The sequence below is a fragment of the Alligator sinensis genome, unplaced genomic scaffold (assembly GCF_000455745.1).
Source record: "Alligator sinensis unplaced genomic scaffold, ASM45574v1 scaffold299_1, whole genome shotgun sequence".
In the NCBI taxonomy this organism is placed as follows: Eukaryota; Metazoa; Chordata; order Crocodylia; family Alligatoridae; genus Alligator; species Alligator sinensis.
The window spans coordinates 2,462,343-2,482,569 of record NW_005841981.1 but is presented as its reverse complement, the minus strand read 5'-3'; the positions used below and the strand labels follow the sequence as shown (position 1 = coordinate 2,482,569).

The 20,227-nt window shown below is 40.6% G+C and overlaps 1 protein-coding gene across 4 annotated transcripts in view; it reads right to left on the bottom strand.

Annotated features, from left to right (window-relative positions):
• Positions 1–20,227, bottom strand: part of RARB (retinoic acid receptor beta) — a 563,324-nt gene that overhangs the window by 201,127 nt on the left and 341,970 nt on the right. Inside the window, exon 1 of one of the 4 annotated variants that reach the window (XM_025201023.1) lies at positions 10,401–10,419. The exons of the other annotated variants lie outside the window; for them this stretch is intronic. The gene's annotated coding sequence lies outside the window, so the exon portion shown is untranslated. Of the gene's footprint in view, positions 1–10,400; positions 10,420–20,227 lie in introns of those variants that run through there. 4 annotated transcript variants of the gene reach the window in all.

Here is a 20,227-nt window from a genome sequence, read left to right as displayed (position 1 = left end):
GATCAGCTCGTGGTCGCTGTCACCCCGCTTCCCATCGATCACTAGGTCGCCGACTAGGTCATCCCCAGTAGCCAGTACCAGGTCGAGCAGCGCTTTGCCTCTCGTTGGCCCATAGACTTCTTGAGTCAGGTAGAGGTCATCCACGCACGAGAGGAAGCTCTGCGACCGCTCAGATTTTGCTGAGCGATCCTCCCACGAGATGTCTGGGTAATTGAAGTCACCCATGACAACCATGGTCCTGGAGCAAGCTGCCTCAGCCAGTTCCTGGGCAAACTCCTGGTCAAGCTCAGGACTTTGGGTGGGAGGTCTGTAATAGACTCCCACCATTGTGTCCCCTGTGCCGTGTTCCCCACGGATTTTAACCCAGAGGGTCTCCAGCCATCCACCCTGATCGCCAATATCGGCTTGGAGGGACGTGTAGCTTTCCTTAACATAGAGAGCTACACTCCCGCCCCTTTTCTCTACACGATCCCTCCTGTACCGGGTATAGCCATCTATCCCCGTGGTCCAGTCATGGGTGGAGTCCCACCAGGTCTCCGTTATCCCTATGACATCGTAATTGTTTGCACTGAGCATGAGGATGAGCTCCTCCTGCTTATTCCCCAAGCTCCTGGCATTCGTGTACAGGCAGGCAAGTGCCCCCTGGGGGGCTCCTTCCTTGCACACAGATTTTACCAGGGCTGGGGCAGGGGTGGGCTCCCTGAAGTGCCGTGATCTGCTGGCTTTGCAAGGATTGCTCAGCGGGCCAGCAATGGTGGTAGTCCCCCCGTGCCCCAACGGGCTTAGTTTAAAGCCTGGTGGAGCAGGTCAGCCAGTCTGGCTGAGAAGAGCCTCCTCCCTAGGGGAGAGAGGTGGAGGCCATCTCTTCCCAGCAGCTCGCTGCCTCTCTCGCCAAAGAGCGGGCTGTGGTCATGAAAGCCAAAGCCTTCCTGATGACACCGGCGCTGCAGTCTTTGGTTGACCACATAGATCCTCCTGTCCCTTCTCAGCCCATAGCCTGAGACTGGGAGGATCGACGAGAACACTACCTGTGCCCCCAGACCCTTAAGCCCCGCTCCCAAATCCCTGTAGCGCCTCATGACCTGGCTGGGAGTGCTCCGAGCAGTGTCATTGGTGCCCACATGAATAAGGAGCATGGGATAGTGGTCTGTGGGTTTAAGGAGCTTTGGGATCCTCTCCGTAATGTCCCGGATGCGGGCCCCCGGGAAGCAGCAGACTTGCCGGGCTAAGGGGTCGGGGTGGCAGATTGGCCCTTCAGTCCCCCTCAGGAGGGAGTCTCCCACAACAAACACCTTACGTTTTGTCTTGGGGAGAGCAGGGGCGGTAGCTGCAGTTGGGACCATGTTGCCTGTGGGGGCCGGCAACTCAGCAGGCTCTGCTGGGGCAGCAAGAGGTGCGTACCTGTTGCTTAGTTCTGGTTGGGTAGGGGCCTTGGTGCGGCGGGCCTTAGGGCCCTTGCCCACCGTGGTCCATGCCCCTGGTTGGACACAGCAGGAGGTCCCAAAGTCCTCCTTTGGCATGGAGGGGGACTGTGGTCTACCCTCTGCCTCCCGGGGGAGAAGGGCCTGGCAGTAGGAGTCTATCTCCTGCTTGCAGTCCCTGATGGCACACAGTCTCTGGACTGTTGCCTGGAGCTCCTCCAGCTGGCGCGCCAGAGACCCCAAAAGGTCTCCCACATCGGGGGTTCCCATGTGTACTTTCAACACTACCGAATGAAGAGGTTCAAACCTCTTCAAACTCCAGCTAAATAGTCCCCAAAAAGGCAAGCCCTTGCTCAGAGTTTCCACTTCTTAAAGAATGTTGAATACCTGGAACAATGCTCTATGCATGGCAACTGCCCCCTTAAAGACCTGGTTTGGTTTAGTTTCCTCTCCAAATCCAGGGTCAAATGTCAATGGGAGTATCTTTGGTACCAAAGTCTGCCCATGGGATCTGCTGTACCCCAGTCTACTTCTTGTCTCCACTCAGCTCTTGATACCATGTAGAGCTTAGAGGGCTTATCCCCTAAATGTCTTGCTCTGCCTGTCTTTGGGAGAAGACCCCGAGATTCTTCCTGAGCTCCTGTCTTAGTGCTTGGGGTAGCCTCTTTTAGTGTTTGACTTTGATGTACGAAGGGTGGCTTCAATGTCAGGGCTGATGTTGGCTTTAGTCCTACTGCTGCTACACATGTGGACACTGAGGCCAGTGTTGACAGGGGGTCTTTTCTTCATGGCCCAACTTCTTCAAAGTAGTCTTAGGAGTCATTTATCTGCCTGACAGGATTTAATGCAGGACTATTTAATGCAAGGTTTTCTAGTGGAGATATTACAAGGATTTCAAAGTTCATTTCCTCTGGTTCTAGTGAGACCTTCACAGACTTTTCTAGAAGTTCCCCCATTATAGAGACCTTGTACAGCATGAGAATGGAAGAGTTTGGGCAGTGATGTTCAGATGAACAGTTACTTGAAGGGTTAATGGCATTCATAACAGAAGACCATAAGTAGTTCTGACAAGTGTGGTTAGATTCTTGAAGATTTCTAAGGAGCGCAGCTTGAGCTAAGAACTAGTAGGCCCGATATGAGCTACACATTGGTGATAAGAAAAAGGGTTGTGGCTGCACCCCTTCCCCATTAGGCCCTTGGAAGGGAAAACAAAGAGACAGGGGGTATATGTGTGGGTTCTGTACTGACACATTCTTGGAAAAATACATCTTTTTGATCAAAACACACAAAAGCCCAAATCCATTTTACTACAGAGTGTGTAAAGGAGAAAAAAAAGACAGGCCAATTTTGATTTAACTTAGAGAAACTTCTTAGTGCTTGAGCCCTCTCAATGTAGAGAAAAGGTTTGAATGACAAAGAAAAGCATGCTAGGATTTGAACTATATTCCAAAAGGTCTTTGCAATCATATAAAATGACCCAGGCTTATTTGAGCTTCAAAAGACACACACAGTTAATACTGATTTTATCAAATAGCATAATAATACCAGGCTAGAATTACTGTTTTTTTTTAAGTATTTAAATATTGAGTAACGTCAAGCTACGTAAACCAATATTTATTGGTTTCTCATCTAGACAGCTCTCAAATGAGGTCAAAAGAAAACCTATATATATATATATTTTTCACTTTTAAAACAGTCAGCAGAAATAAGACGTCATTTTCTAAGCGCAAACAGGACCTCCTTCATTATAAGCAAAGAGAAGCAGTGCTGACATATTGCATATGACATAATGGATTTTTGGAAGAATCTTTTACTGATTAACCATGCAATGAAATGAAATGCTTAATACAAAACACTTGGCACGAGCTCCCTGCTCAAAATGTCACCTTGAAAATGGCTCTAAATCATTTGTCATTGTAAAGTTATCCACATTACGCAACACTGGCATCTCATGCTAACCAACCGCAACTCTGACTAGACACTCCAGGTTGATTAGAAAACTATATCCAATATTCCTCTGAATATCCAGCAAAGACAGGTAGAAGCTTTTTCTCCTTTCAAGATGTACAATTTTTCAAAGAATTTAGTTTATAATGATTTGGGGAATACTCAATCAAGTTTCACTTGGTTTGCACTAAGGCTAAATTTGGCTCCATACAGCCTAGAAACCCAGGCTTAATGTAAAAAGAAATGCCTGATTTCCAGAGATTGCATTCATTTCAGTGTATAAAAAATATTTATTAAAAAAGAGATCAAAAAAGGTCTATGATGTAAAAAATACATAATCTGAAATTTGAAAATAAATGGAAGCCCAGATTTTTAACCGGACCATGATATCCTTTTGTAGGCTTTGCTCTTGAAAATGTAAAACAGGCTTCAATTGAGAGATGACATCAACTCTATTTGGTACAGTGCCCCTTCTGACTCCAAAAAAAATGTGTTCCAGACAGACCCAGTGTCCTCTGAAAAGGTAAAGTGTCAGATTCTGCCCTTTTGAAGAAAAACATTGGTGGCTCTCTGCTTGCACTAAAAATTGCCACATAATTTCCACAGCTCTGGCTAAGAACAAATACGATTAGTGCTTTGTCTGTGCACATGGCTCTGTAATTGTGTTTTTTGGTCTCCCATACTGCTTGGATATTACTTTGCATCTGAGAATTCAGAGGGCATTGAAGATTTCTAAGAAGCATTCATTTCTTGGTTATGCCTTTTGGGAAATAATACAAATACCCTAAAGATGAGAAACAAATTTGGTAGAAATGCCACAATTCAAAAACTTTTTAAATGAGATAGTCTGTGTCCCCACAACTCCCATTCCTTCATTCTGATATATGTATGTTGAACACAGACCCCCATGCAAGCTCAGCTATATTAGTACAGCAGAAACTCCCCACGCCTGAAGAAGGGTGACTGCGCCTGAAAGCTTGCCAAAACTTTATTTCCCAATTACTCGGTTGGTCTAATAAAAGATGTCACATCTACTCAAAGAACCTTGCCTGCATATGTCCTTAGACCAACATGGCTACAACCAAACACCCAGCAGCAATATTAGTTGCATCCTTCTTTTGTTCCTCTAGGATCCCTCACATTTTTCCATTCCCTTCTTCACCTATTCAGTAAGCAGCTGAAGCATCCCCATACCAAAAAGTGCAGAGGGCTGCAATGCCCTCTGAAATTCAGTGTTAGAGGAGGACCGATTTACTATGCAGCAAGATGCTTCCTTCCCATGGTGGCAAGACCCACTGCATCTGCAGCACTTCTACTAACAAGAAGAACGTGTACTATGAATGGAACCTAACATGAGATCCCCTATATTTTTCTGTCATTACATTAGTGACTGCTGGATCCAATAGACTACTATACTGTCATATATTTATCTGTCTATGTATCTAAACTGCTTCATAGTATTATCAGGGAAGCTTTTTCTTAATAGAAATTTATAAAAGAGAAGCTGAGAACATTGAAGGATTTTTTTTGTCAATATCTTTCTTTGTAACGTATCATCACATCTACAGTTGGGTTGAGCAAAATCACTGTCTTTAATCTGGAATGCTTTTTGCCTCACAGCTTTCACAAGATGAGGTTGTAGGTACACATGCTAATATGCAGATGAGTAATTTTATAATGCTAGAGGAACTCCTCCTTTCTCTTGTTAAACACACCATGATGTACCTCTTTTCTGTAACAGAGCCCCTAGTACCCTCATCATCATAGTCCCAATGTTAAATTTTAAGAAACTGGCACTATAATTAGGAACAGTTAAATGCAATTATATGAAGAACACTTAACTGACATTTAAAATTCTGTGTGGGTTGGTCACTTTTCTATGGCCCAACCTTGGGCTGTATAACATGCTATAGGACTGTGGTAGCTGTTCTTTCCCAGGTATGATGATGTTCCTGCATGAAACAACTAATACAAGAACAGTTGTTCAAAACAACAACGCATCACAGTATCTTAGCAAAACTGCTGACTGTAGGGAGTTTCTCTTTCTTTCCTGTTTTTTAAATAAGAAGAGATTCCCCGTTTTCCATTAACACTTCCCCACTCACAACAGGTTAAAAATGCTCATGAAGGATAGGATTTTTCTTTGAAGGTAACTAATGTGCCCAATTTTCCCTTTTTCTGCAGATCTTGTCAGGTCCGTTCAACATATTAGAAGACCGCTAATAATATCTGTTGTGTCAGACTCCCTCACTCTAGTAATTCATTTCGAATAAGGAAGAGAATAACCTGAATAAGTTTGTGCAGACAAAAATATAGGGTTACTGAGTCCAATCTCCTGTTATCTCACACAGCATGCCAGAGAAGCTTTCATAAGCTTTCAAGCTCCATTTTATAAGTGAGAGGTTTTTACTTCCACTTTGTAAGGCTCTTCCAGAACCTCATGCTTGATACTTTAAAATCTTCTAATTTCTAGTATCTAAACTGCTTGAATTTATTCCTGACCAGTTTATACCCATTTGTTCCTGTGCCAAGATTGCCTTACAGCTTAGTTCTTTTCCTTCCCTGGTGTTTATCCTCCACCCAGTAGTATAAGAATTGGCGGGTGAATGAGGCAGGCACCCAAAGCATTGACTAAGGAAGGAGGAGGAGGGCCAGAGTAGATAAAGGGAGACTGCTCTGGAGTGCAGTTTTGCCTAGCTACACCTCTGCCTTCACCTTCCACTCCCCTGTGCATTTACAAGAAACAGTAATGTACCTCCTAAGCATTCATTTAGCTAGACTTTGTCTCCTCTCCTCTCTGGATGCATATGGCTATATAACATTACACTTACTACTTCACAATTCTTTTTAAATGTTCTGTGATATACAGTTTAGATTATGGATCTTCCTTTAAAAAATGCTGAATGTTCACATCTCCTCACTTTTGAAAAAGTGTTTATAAACAATTTGCTACCAGATTATAAATATAAAATAACGTATAGTTTAAATCAGCAAAGATACAGTATATAAATGCCTCTAACTGAAAATTGGAAGTTTGCTTCTTTAGCCTTTTGTAAACCATGTTAACATTCAGAGCACTCCGCTGTCTGGCACCTGATAGCACTTCTCAGACACCAAATTTACTAAAGCCCCTGAGATATGACTCTCATAGCACACTGCCAGAGACCAAAAAGGCAAAATGTTGTTTTTTAAGTATGGTTACACTATGCATCAGAAACAAGTCAAAGACATTCCTCTTCAGGATATCAGTTTTCTTCAATGCATATCTAGACAACTCTTTCACAGCTCTAGTGCACAAAGCTGAAGAACATTATAAATGGTTACATCACCATTTCTCACTATTGTAACACTAAAATGTGGATATAGTTTATGCATGACTTTCCCCCTTGGTTTAAGTACCATGCATAACAGGCCTGTTCCCAGGCTCTAGGACAGGGCTGTCCAATTGGTGGTCCACAGACTTCATGCACCTCGTGGCCTCCTGCTTGGGCACCGTGTCCCCATCACTGCTGCTGCTGCAGCTGCAGGCAAGATCTCCAGACTCCTGCTCCCTCCTCTAGCTTTTACTTCCTGCCCCTGTCACTCTGGGGTGCGCAGCCCCTAGCTGCTCATAAATTGGACAGCCCTGCTGTTGGACAAAGGAACCAGGAAACCATTACACACAACCCCAGCCCAGCAGTGGAAGAAGCCCCAAATGGCACATGTCCTGAGCATATGCAAATGCAAGCAAACATGCACTCGACACTAGTACTCTGTCTGAAGTATGTACCTTGTAAGATCCAGTCCACTCCACATCTTTCTGCACACCAGCAACAAATGAAAGCTCTAGTCTTGTCATCAGGTGGTTGACGGAGATAATCTTAACTGCTGATTCCCTTCCAATGTGGCTCCCCCACTTTTTGGCCTACTAAAATTTACTCATCTTTAGGTACATCACAAAGGGGCTGCCACTCAGAGGATTAGAGAAGGGGAATGTCTGGTTCATGTTTGCAGCTATGCCTATTTCCTTGCTTATTGTTTCAATGGTCAGTTGGGCTACTTCTGTTTCAATGTTCCACTGCTTGAGAAGGAAGACCATCAAAATCACTCCATCTTGGCAGAGGGCTTCTTTATGCACCAGATCTTACCAGAGCACCTGAAAACAGATGGTAAGGGCTACAGGAAGAGCAAATTTACACTCATCTAATAATCTGTATTATTTCCTTGTCATGCAAGTGGACGCCTTTTGATTATAGTCCTTGCTGTCATCAAGCAGGGGTCATGAAGTCATACTGGGGTTTGACTTGTGCCATGTTACAGATTTTACTGCTGTCAATAATGGATCTGAGGCCTACTATACATGATTACCCATCCCACTGAAATCAACCAATTTATACTGGTTTCAAGTATACAGACCAATGATACATCAACAGAAACTATAAGCTGAATCCCATCCTTGGATGAGCACATAAACCTCCCACTGAAATCAATGGGGAGCCAGAAGAACATATCTGAGGGCAGAATTTTCTCCTACCAGAATATCTCTATGAAAAAATATGAATACCACTTCAGTGCACAGCCACCTGATATGGGGCTAATGATGCGTGATGAAGTGCTGCAACTTGCTCAGGTTCCCTGGCACTCATCACCATAGTAACCCCATAGATAAATAATAAAATAAATATGAATACTTAGCTTTCCATTGTGCTTTTCATCCAATCTCATACAAATTTTTGGTGGAAAAAAGATTTCAAAGACCTCAGTAAACAAAGGGTTTCAGTATGCGGAGAATCCCAGGGACAATGAAATTTAGGAGGAAGTACAGGTGAGGCTTTTCCGGCAGGTAGGGTTCAGATGTTGGTGTGTTCTTTATCATTTGTCTTAATCATCCCTAAAGTAAATACATTTGCATATGCTCCAAAAGCTACATTGATCAAGAGAATGGCCACCAAACAGCTGAGGCAAGAATTATTCTACCTTAAGGCCTAGTTGCAGCGGAAAAGGAGTCACATGCATCTATGCAACTCCTGAAATAAAATGTAGCATATTCCACATGTTGTCTTCATGGAGTGTTCAGCAGTTGCTGCTTGCCACACATGCAGAGTTTGTATGTGATCTGAAATAGCACAGTTTATCCCTGTATTTTCAACAGGAAATACCTAAGGTAAATGCTTGGTATCTACTGGCAAGCATTGACCTTTCAAGACAGGAAAGACAGCTGTTTGTAGGTCTATTGCAACTAAATATTTTTATTTTTAACTGGAGTTATTTCAGAATGCAAGGTATAAACAGATAGCCGACTGTACTTATGAACAATGGAATGCAATTTTTATGAACTAGGGAATTAATAGAAAGCAAACTGGAAATACTTAAGAATGTTTCATTTAGTTCTTGGGAGGCAGAAAACACAAACAAAAGATTTCAGCATATTTTGAATGCTTTAGCAGCAACATTTTTACTCAATTAACAAACTACAAAAAGCCAAGGAAAAAAACAGGCAAACTGCTTAGACACAACCACCTAGTGTAATGACACAAACATGCTGCACGCTAAACATACATTATGTTGATAAGTAACAGTAAAAAAATAAGTCAACACCAGGGCTGCCAACCATGGACACTTGGTTCCCATGGGGCAACTAGCAGCAGTGCACCTTGTGCCACTGCTAGTTGTCCCAGGGGAACACCCGTGCCACACATGCTCTGGCATGCAGCAGATTACCCTGAGTGGGGTAGGGGAGGCTCAGGCCAGCACTGGGCTGGCCCTACAGCCTTACCTGGGTCCTCAGGAGCAGCAGCAGCGGAGATCCTGCCACTCAGAGCCTGACTGGCAGCTGCAGTGCAGCTCCAGGCAGCCAGGCTCCAGTTTTGAGCAGCACACGCATGGGCGCTCTCATTTTGAGCAGCATCCACATACTACATGACTGCTCTCATCTGGACATGCCTTAGAAGGACAACATGCTTACAAGCTGCCTCTTGTTGTGGAGCTGGCCTGGTTGCTTTTTAAGTCCTTCAGGTGCCAGGGGATCTAACTGCATATCATGCGTTTTTCCTACAATGAGGCAGACAAAGATTTGGCCCACAATCTGTGGGCAAAGTATGTATGCGGATCCCCTTTTCCCACTTCCCACCTTATTCCCAGCACTGATAGGATTAAGGTCTCCCAGCAATAAGGAAAACTGCCGTTTGTGGAAAAGTTAAAGCAGACAGATTTTATTGACAGAAAGGGCATTATCACACTTGCCAAGACCTTTAAGGGCTCCAACACACATGCAGGGAGCCTGCTCCAACACACTAGAAATCTGGCGTTAAAGCAGCCAGATAAATTGAGTCTGCTGCAGCACATAAACTGACGCGCTCCGGCAGCCTTCCGCATCACGTGTATCAGCGTCCCTGTGCATCCCTGCGCTGAAAAAAAAGTAGTGGCGTGCTTTGAAATAAAACACATTTGATAAGCTTTAGTTCAAAGCGCACTGCCATCATTTTTTCAGTGCGGGAACACGTGGGGATGCTGATACACGTGGCATGCTGGTGCTTTTAATTACTGTGGCTCACTAATTAAAGCACCCAGCGCCACATCCCAGAGCACATGTAAAAATGCCCTAAGGTATCATTACCGAGCTATAAGATATCCTTTCGATAAGGTAGCTTATATATTACACTATAAAGGAAACAGACAGATAGATCTAGCTAGCTAGCTAGCCCTCAATCCGACCATTGCTCTTAGTTCTGTTCCCTACAACCAGCGAGAAAAGTTTATCACCACAATTTCTATAGTTGCCTCAAAGTTAAAGAAAACAAAAATTTCCAGTCATAAATTATTTAATTACTTGTGATCAACACCCCTCCTGCCCATTTCCCCCTTTAAAGTTACTACTCACATTATATTTAATATTTTTTGTATGTGTTTATAAACTGCAATCTAGGAAAAATATGTCCACTGCAGAATGAATTAGAAGGACTTTAAGAAACTACAGGGAATACAAACTAGAGTTTATGTAGCACTTTGTAACCTCAAAGGATGGTACAAGTGTTAATAATGGCTATAACATACCTGTGAGACCAATATGTAGCATTCCCCATGTTCCAGTTGTAAAACTGAGGCATGTTGTAATTATGCAAGAACACAGAATGATGGGACAAGTCCAAGATTAGCTCTCAGATGCTCCTGGATACTTAAATTCAATCCTCAGTCCCTTCCAGCTATTTAAAACAAACCCATGCACATCATTATATGGCTGTCAAACTGAGAAAATCTTGCACCATTAAACAAACAAGAAGGCATTTTGCCTAACATGTCCTCTACTTTTTTATCTGGTTTTAACCATTTAACCTTGAGTATAAGGACTGTGAGAACACCAGGGAAATTCTGATGGGGCAGAGTTGTGTATAAGATAGCACATAAGCTCCCATCCCCATCATCACTAAAACCAAAAGGCAATATAAAAACCCAAGTATAATACCAAACTCCTTCAAGCTGAACTACATTAAAGTAGCAGATACTAAACTTTTAATTAAGTCTTTATAATGAATCATTTGTATTTTTTATGTGAAATACACCCACTACTGATATTGCATTTTCAGTATATGCGCGTAAGAGTGATTTATCTGTGAAATAACAAACAGACTGCTTGAATATACAACTGCTTAACATGGCTCATCTATTGAAAGTATCTAAACTGCTTGAATGTTTTCAGATTTATTGTGCGTGTCATATCTATAAAATTATAAGACATACTGATGGAGATGCATGGCTACTGAAAGTCGGTTACAACAGTAAAAAACCTGGCTGGAATATGTGCTTGAATGTTTTGGGTTGGGATAAGATTTAAAGCTCTCTGCGTGTGCATATGTATGTGCTTCCACAAGTTTTGTTAAAAGAATTAGTAATCCAATTATTTAAATGTCTGCCTGCAAGTGTTCTTGAGCATTAGAAGTAAGAGAGCACCATGGAAAGCACTGAAGACCAGGGTGAAAGCTAGTATCCATTTAATAATATTTTCTTCAGACCTATTTTAACAAAACAGTCCTGTCAGTATGTTTTTATTTTAATAATTTATAGCACTGCTGGTATGTTTTTATTTTAATAATTTAAGTTGTAAATATAGCAACAAGTGCTTTCTTTACTTGTGATTACAAAGGCCTATCCTAAATAACATTTTTTTATCATTTTAAAGTGAAGCATAACTTGAGCAAGAAACATTAAAGTTTTTCTGTGTCCACATTGCCTAAGTGCTTGCAGTCATGGAGTTAGCAACATACCCTCATGTATCTGAAGTTAAATACAACCACTTGATTAGAATTAGATTTACAATTACTGTGTGCACAAAAATATAATCACTTTGCAAATATATATTCAAAGATAGAATCACTCTGCTGTGCATAATCTACATAAAAGTTAAAATAAAGTAAATGATTTATTGCTGTTAGACAAACAATTAAAACTGCTTAAGGAAACTGTTTCTAGAATTTTTAGGAATTCACCATGATGGTTCTCATAAGCTGTAACATCTCATCATTGCTATAATCCTTATTTTTTGTGTTTGCTTCCATTCCAAATACTAATCAAGTTATCTTTAAATAAAAATTTAATGTTTTCTGTAACATAAACGTATAATAAAAACATTATCATAAGGAAAACACGATTATAATGAGTTCTATAAATATCTCAGTCTTTTACAATTGTTTTGTCCGCTTGTGCCTGCGGAAAACCATGTTGCTGTGTTTCTAGTTAACATTTTGATATACAAACATCCCATTTTGTGACACTATTTTTTAAAGTGCCTCACTCTTTCTACATTTTAGCTTTTTTTCCAGTTTTAAGCTGTGATCCTTAATTAATCCTGTATGGTGGGGGGGAGGGTCAGAGGCAGGAATTGGTACTGATCAGTTAATGATTTGGGGTTCTCTCCATAAGCTAAGTCTAATTGGTTTTCCTCTTCAAGTAAGGTTGGCCTTCATTTAGTGGGTCAAAGGGCAATGAGGTTAGGCCGTGCCACAGAAGAGCAGATTCAGGGCAGTGATTCTCAACCAGAGTCCCATGGCACCTTGGGGTGCCTTGAGATCCTTCCAAGCATGCTGCAGGGTGCCACACAATGTTAGCACTGTTGGTGTGCAAACATGATTTACAAGATAAACCCAGAAACTTAATATAGGAATCTACAATGTCAAAAATATTCTACCCTGCTGTGGTCCTTCTGAGCTCTCTGCAACAGAACTGCTCTAGTATTTTTCTGTAGTCAAAAAACAATTGAAAACTAGGAGCTGGCAGTTTCTGAGGGGTGCCTCAAATCAATCAAGAGGTGCCTGAAGTCTAAAAAAGGTTGAGAAGCACTGATTTAGGTCACAGCATCTTTTCTGGTGATACTGTAACTTCTGGCTAAGGCACTGCATCTGGGACATAAAGGCAAGCAAAACTTCCAGTCAAGACCAGACTTTCAGTAATGTCAACCTTACTTCATCCGTCAATCTCCATGACATTTAGTAGGACACTATACTGCTAAGTCTGGATGTTAACAGCAGCAAGGTTCATGTTATGATCTAATTTATACTGGGCTTTAAATGAGTTAAAAATGAGGGCTGAGAAATTTACCTCAAGGGTACATGTAGCTTATGGTAATAAGTACAAGCACAGATGCACTTCAGTATGATCCTATGCTAATCATATCTCAGTGAATTTTTTTCCATTTTAAAATGACAATCAATCCCCAACAGATATCTTCAAATATGTAGATATTTTCAAATTCAAGCACGTTAAATACTGCTATTGCCATTGTAGCAAAAATCATCCTTTCACAGAGATCAAAGTGCTATGCATTTTCTTTTAAAGAGAGCCCTTCTTTAATAAGAGCTTCATCCGATCACTGTCATTGTTCTAGATAATGGATTACCTACACATACATTTTCAAGTGTAATGACACTCTTGCTTATTAAAGACCTCTCAGCTGAAGGGGCAGAATATTATGAACTGGCCAATCCATTCATTTCCCTGAATATGTTATTCAGTATTTTGTGCTAAACCAGCAATACACCATCCATTTTAGTACAATGATCCTTATGTTCAATAAAACTGAAGTGCTGCATCATAAATCATTATAGTCATTTATTTTACATTAGACACATTAGCCACTATATTCCATAATCTATTACAATAAGGTGGATTTAAATGTACCCCAAGGAACTGCAATAATAACTTGAGAACCAAATATAGCAATTATAGATAAAAAATGCTTAACCTAAAACTGCACTAGCTACATAGACTGCTGTGAACTTTAAATAAAATTTAGCGGGATGATAACTGGCCTGGAATAAACAAGCAACAAAGAAAACCAGAGTCTTCTCTACATACTTTGTTCAGACTGCTCAACATTTTTTACTTACTAGTTGCCTGTGAGGTTTAATTAACTGATGTCCATTAAGTGTTTAGACATATTTCGATAAAAGGTACATTGTAAATGCTAAGTATTATTATCCTATTAATATTAGCAATACCCCTTTAGAGCACATTAAACAATTCCTGGTGTTTACATCCTGCCTTTGCTTTTAAATAGTTCTCTCTTTTACTACTAATTTGGTCGACATATTTAGTTCTCTTAAATGTTCTTCGCAATCCCACTAATGTCTTTATCAGTTTCTGTTCGTCTTCTTGAAATTCTCTTCAATTTGTCACTATCATGCTGGTACTGAGGTGCCTGAAACTGTACAAAAACATTTTAGAACTGGCCTCATCCATACAATACAGAAAGGCGTATTTGCCTTGATTTTTCTCTGATTTGTTGTTTCTTCACACAGCCCAAAAGTTTACTGGAATTTTCTCAAGCATCAAAGCATTACACAATCTCATCTTAGGTCTTCTGTTTCTTTTAGGATATGTCAACACTGCCTTTATGATGCTGCTGAGCATTTTGCTAGGAAGCATGCTCTGCCCACCCACTTTCCACAAACCAAGCCTAGAAATAAGGCAGGAAGCTGCCCTGAAAGCTCTAGCACAGCTCGTAAACAGTGCAGAGATAGAGCTGGAGAGCAGTGGTGGGAAATGCCAACAGGGTGGCTTCATAGCCTCATTTCCAGATTTGATGTGTGCAATGTAGGAGTGGACGATACTTCTAAGTGGCACATTCAACAACATTGCAGACATACCTTTAATCTCTTTTGGAGTTAGGGTTTCTATATATAGATACATACATACATACATATAGATATAATTAAATAAATAGGTCAAATAAACACAGAGGACATAGGTCCAAAGTCAATGGAAGACACTAGTCATCCTAATGATTGCCAAATGACCTGAAGGGTTTCTCCTCTGTAGTCTATAGATCACCAGTGACCTACAGAGCAGGCTGAGGATGAAGATCAAGGTTTAGATACAGCAACTGTCTTGTATTGGGATCCTCATATGGCTAGCTTCTAAATACACTACAGGGAGAAAATGAGGTCACACACTACCACTGTGAAGCTAAAAACTGCTCTTAAGCTCTCAGGTGTGTTTATTGATGCATGTTCAGTGCAACTCTAAAGCAGCTGCATTGCCTCATGTCCTGGACTAGGTGCACACAGTACAAGAGCAAGGAGGCTGGGAAAGCTTCACAGTAGAGATCCTAAACACAGCATAGCTGTGGGGGCTTAACCTCCCTACTCATGGACTTAGGCACCTGGACTTAGCCCTTTCTCACATGATATAGTATGCTAGGGTACTCTTCTGTTCTTTACCCACTAATCTAAAAGTGAGAGCACTCATCTGGGATTGAAGATGGAACTACTTGCTTAATTCCCAAGTGTGATCGCTCCAGGTCAAACTTAAGGCCTGCTGGCAGGGCAGTGGAGAGTAAGGTGGATTGCTGCTGCTTGTAACAGATAAACAGACTTCAGTCTCCAGTGCTGTCAGCCAGGTAACTTTCATGAGAGCTAATATAAGCAAGAGAAAATATCAAGATATCAATTACAAATTACGTAAACAAATTTGGAGATAATCAAACTTTTCCTTAAAACCCAGAAATTCTGTGTCTAGTAAAACCTGGGAAGCCAAATCAGTCTGAGAAAGACACCTGAAACGACAATACCATTTCAAATGGCAGCATCACACCCAGGCAAGCCAAGGTGCACACTTTCCATAATCCTCGTCGCTATTATATCCTTCTCTGAGTTACCCATAAACTAGAGAATCCCCAAAATGACCTGTTTATTTTCATTTAGGAATTTCCGCCTAAATGTAGCTGTGACGGTGCCACCAAGACAAGAACAACTTGCAGAGCTCTGTTTGGTTTGGAACAAAGAGTAAATATTTTGCATAACAGTTATTGTTGAACAAATAATTTTTTTTCCTAATAAACAAACAGTGAGATTCTGTATGTACTATCAGAAGAATCCAAACCCCCCAGGCGGTCTTGAGTCCAACCAAGTCGTGTAACAAGAGCTTTTAGTGCGTGGAGAAATTAGATATTCTCCCACTAAAACTGACCCAGCTTTGAACATGTCTAAAGGAGCCTGTACATATATTATCTGCATAAAAAAGAGCAATTTATCAGATGGCAATATCTAAGGGAGATGGTGGAAATTTGCCCGAGGTAAGAGTGAAGGATTTGGCCCTGTGTTGCAAACTGTAGAACCATGTGATAAATTTCAGTTATTGTGCACCTTTGACCACCTCATCTGCACTCTGCCCACTCATCCATCTCTGTCAGGACTATTCATAGATATGCACACCTCTGAGTGGCCAGCATTTTCAAAAATAATCGGTGCAAGAGGGCTGCTTCAAATGTTCTATTTTCTTCAAATATGGAATTTCCCCTAAAAATTATTCCTGTCCAAGACTGGCCACATTCAGTCTATTGCAGTGATAGCTTTACAATTATACATCATGAGCAACCAGGCCTAAAAATATTTGTTTCATTTAGCTGGAAAGGCAGGAATCCCCCCTTCCTCTGCAGTGTGGCACTTTTTGTAGCCTTGATGAGTCCTGAGGTATTGGGCAATCTCATGACATAAGGATTTACAGAAAAGCTATTTTATATCATTTTTTAAAATGCTAACATTTATTCCTTCTAATATTTCCCCTCCCCAAACTCTAGGCAGTTGCATAAAACAACATGGTTTTACTATTAGAGAAATAAAAAAATACAGCCCCAATTTTTTTATGCTATCAGACATTTCTGAAGTAATGTTTTCTCTAAAAGTACGGCATCCAAACAGACAATGGTGAGTATTTAGGTTTTATTAACAGTCACTTTGGTTGATATGCATAGTTCTTTGATTGATTCATTGCTCATGAGTTGATACAGGCATCTCTTTCCCATAAAACTTTATATGGCTCCTGAAGGCATTCTGCATAACAGGTGTATTCACAGAGAGCTAACTCGTCGTGTGATATTGGTCCTCCTCCTGGTTCTACTCTGAGAGAAACAAAACAGACAGGAGATGAAAGTGACAGTACCAGAAATAGGTTAGTGCATCTCACTTTGATCAAAGGATGACAAAGTGCTCATTGTACTACAAACTGAAAACACTTAGACACTTTCCTAATGTTACTTTTCTATGTAAAGGTTGCAATGCCTGCTTATAAGAAAGGTGAACAACTACAACTGGAGAGGAAAATATCCATGACATTGTATGGGAAATACATAATCTACAGGACAATTTGACAGGGTCCATATTATGAAAACCCCCTTGATAATCCTACTTTTATGGGGTGAGGGAAGGGAGACATACATTTACGTGAGAAAGATTTGCTGTAAGCGCAAATCTCAATGCAACCCCAACTATAAACATGCTGGGGCCACCCTTGCACATGAAATATTACATAATTTTAAAACTGTACCACAAGCACAAAAGCCATTATTCTGCTGGCCTCCTGCAAAGCCATAATTAGAAAGTGTGAAACCTGAGTCCTCTTATCTACCAAGCAAGCCTTTTAGTAAAGAGGGGAATGCTGATGCTTTCACACAGTGCAACAGTGGCCTAGGATTTGAACATGAAAGCAACTTCTTCAAAATAAAGTGAGATTTGTGCAGGATGTTCCAAAAGGCTTTGAGGAATGTCAGGACCTTAAGAGGAAAACGAATGTTGTTTTAGGACTTGGTGAAGCAGAGCCTTAAAAATGTGCAGTGAAATTTTAAAAATGTGCATTGACTTTTTAGAAATAGGTACAGAGACACCTTGAGTTCCCTGTGCCACTGCCTCAAACCAGCATTTCAGTTTGTATTAAAGTATATGAAGTGATTTTTTCATAATTGCTTGAGTCTATGGACAAAAGGGAGAGACTGAGCCAGACTGAGCATTCAGTTTCACTGTCCACTGGAATCCAAAATAAATACTGCAGCCATTTAGTTTATATTAAAAAAGTAGTATTTTATCCTTTCATTTAAAGGAGGTTTCCACAGTGGGAAAAACTTGTAAATCTATGTGACATAGAAACCTGTGAAAAGTAAATAGATTTATCACATAAATTTGCCCTGCCCTTTTTAAACAAAGGTGTGCCCCGCTGCAGTCCTTCCCCTATAATTAGAGTATTACATAGTTGAAGTTACATGCTGAATATGTAATATCATATTTATTTCAAAGACTACAGACAGAAATACAGGGTTACATGATTTTGCTCCAGGATAAAGCACAAAAGAAACAGCTGGTGTGAAACAGAGCTCCAAATCAAATGCAAATATTTGGCACAATGACAAGAAAATACAAAATGTTAGTGGTGAAATAAAATTACTGGGATAGCAATACTGGGACAAATTTATCTCGGGTGCAATTATACTGAAATCAATTGGTATGCACTAGCTTTCCATTCCTGTTTCTTAATTTGACTCAATAAGAAAGCCCTTGTTTAGAAAACTAGAGAGAAATTTAGTCACGTTGGAAACCGGAAATAACCTATTGACTTTAATGCACTTGAGCCAGGGCTGAATTTGGCCTTAAATTTCCCAATCTGCCAATCGAGAATCCACTAGCACAATATCAGCACCTTTAAAGTCTCCATTAAGAATGGGTAAAAACATTTTGTGAAGTTAGGGGCATCTGTGGGAATTTATATTAGAAATGTCGGCTGTACTGCAGATCAAAATAACATTTTGACTCATTGATCCCCTGAACACCATAAAACCTGAGCAAGATCCTTGTGCTTCGTGGGAGGGAGGGTGGGGGGGAGGGAATGAGTTTCTGTGATCGTGGATCGTAATACACACACAACTGAATGAATGAAGTCAGAAAGAGAAAAAAGGCAGATCTAAAGCTCAAGATGAGAATAAAATAAAGAAAAGCATGCAATTAAAAAAGATAAATGGGCTGCAATTTAAAACAAAAAAAAAATGTAAGCTACAACAGTGTTAGCATGCTGAGCTCTTAGTCAAGCATTATTACAATTGCATGCAAATGACAGAAATGCAGGACATTCCTTCACTCTATGTTTTCATTAAAGATTCTGCTTTTTCCAGAATAATAGTAAATGACACGTGAACTTCATATGAACTATAGGTCATGAAAGGATTTAGTATTGGCATTTTTAATCTAAAAAGTCTGCCAGAAAATCAATATGTTTCAGTTGCAGCATTCGAATGCAATTTTCTTCACGTAACAGGGTTCTTTCTTTCATTTTTTTCTTTCTCTCTCTCTCTCTCTCTTTTTAAAATAATGAATAATTCCCAGTTTTTCTATGAAACAAGCAGCCGTATTATAAGGTAATGACATCAATAACACATTACATGTAAACAGAAAATGAACAAAAAAATCATTCAAGGCCCTTTTGAAACTGGTGTGCTTTTCATCAGTGCTATTACAGGTTCCATTCACATTATCGGATTGAACCATGCTGCATAACCAAGGTGCTGACAAGCCTTGATTACCCAATAACTCCTGTATTCCTTTCAGGCAGGTTCACCGAAAGGACAGGAATGCAGGGCTTTCCTGTGGGGCAGACTGCTTTCCACAGAGACCGAGTCAATGAAACCCAATGCCCTCTCGTTTCTGAACACCAAAATGGGCTTTGCATTTCCTGATATGTAATTATGACTTTTCCTTCTTTATTCTCAATTGTTTCAGATAACAATTTACTGTGCATCAGAGGGGCCAAGCTAAACATTTTAAACTTATTTCAGAACACTTAAGGGGGATGGCCAAGCCATCTCCATAGTAAATCTGTTGTCGGCTCTTTCCCATGCTGCAGTCAACAAAACTGCTTCACACCCAGGGCCAGACCAGGCAATACAAAAACAGGAGGAAATGAATTCAGGATCTTAAACCCGATGTCTTCTCCTGCACGAACTCTCAGAATATTTGGACCTTTTGTTTGCCCCTTTTCTCCACTCCTCTCAAAACATAAATTACCTCCAAAATGTGCAGTTTCAGTCAGTCTGAAGTGTTTTTCTTGTTTAGATTAAAATCTGCTTCAATCTGATTTGGGGCAGAGGATGCATTATGCACTCTTTAACAACTTAGGCTGGAGTACTAATGAAAACCAGCAGTCCAGCTCGGAGGCCAGATGTGTGGTGGAGATTCCACAGAGGGGAGGAGAGTCATTATGACTAAGAATACAACAGAGACTAATTCCACGTAACCTTCTTAATTACTTACAGATAATTCATTCTCGTACCAACAAGTGTACAGGTATCAAAGGCAATCAAGCAAAATACATGTTTGATACAAAATGATTTTTGGTAGCAACCTATATTAAGCTTACCATTATTCCATTATTTCTCTTCACCTAATCAGTTTTTAATCTCCTATGAGCAGCCTCATGGAAACATCTGTTTTAGTGTCATTTAACACACAAAGCTGTGGATCTAACATTATATACACTTCTCTAATTAATGTGTAGTGACAGGAACTATCTGTATCTTTTTTTTTAAGTCAAACCATAATTAGACTGTTACATGCCTTTGGCGGACATAT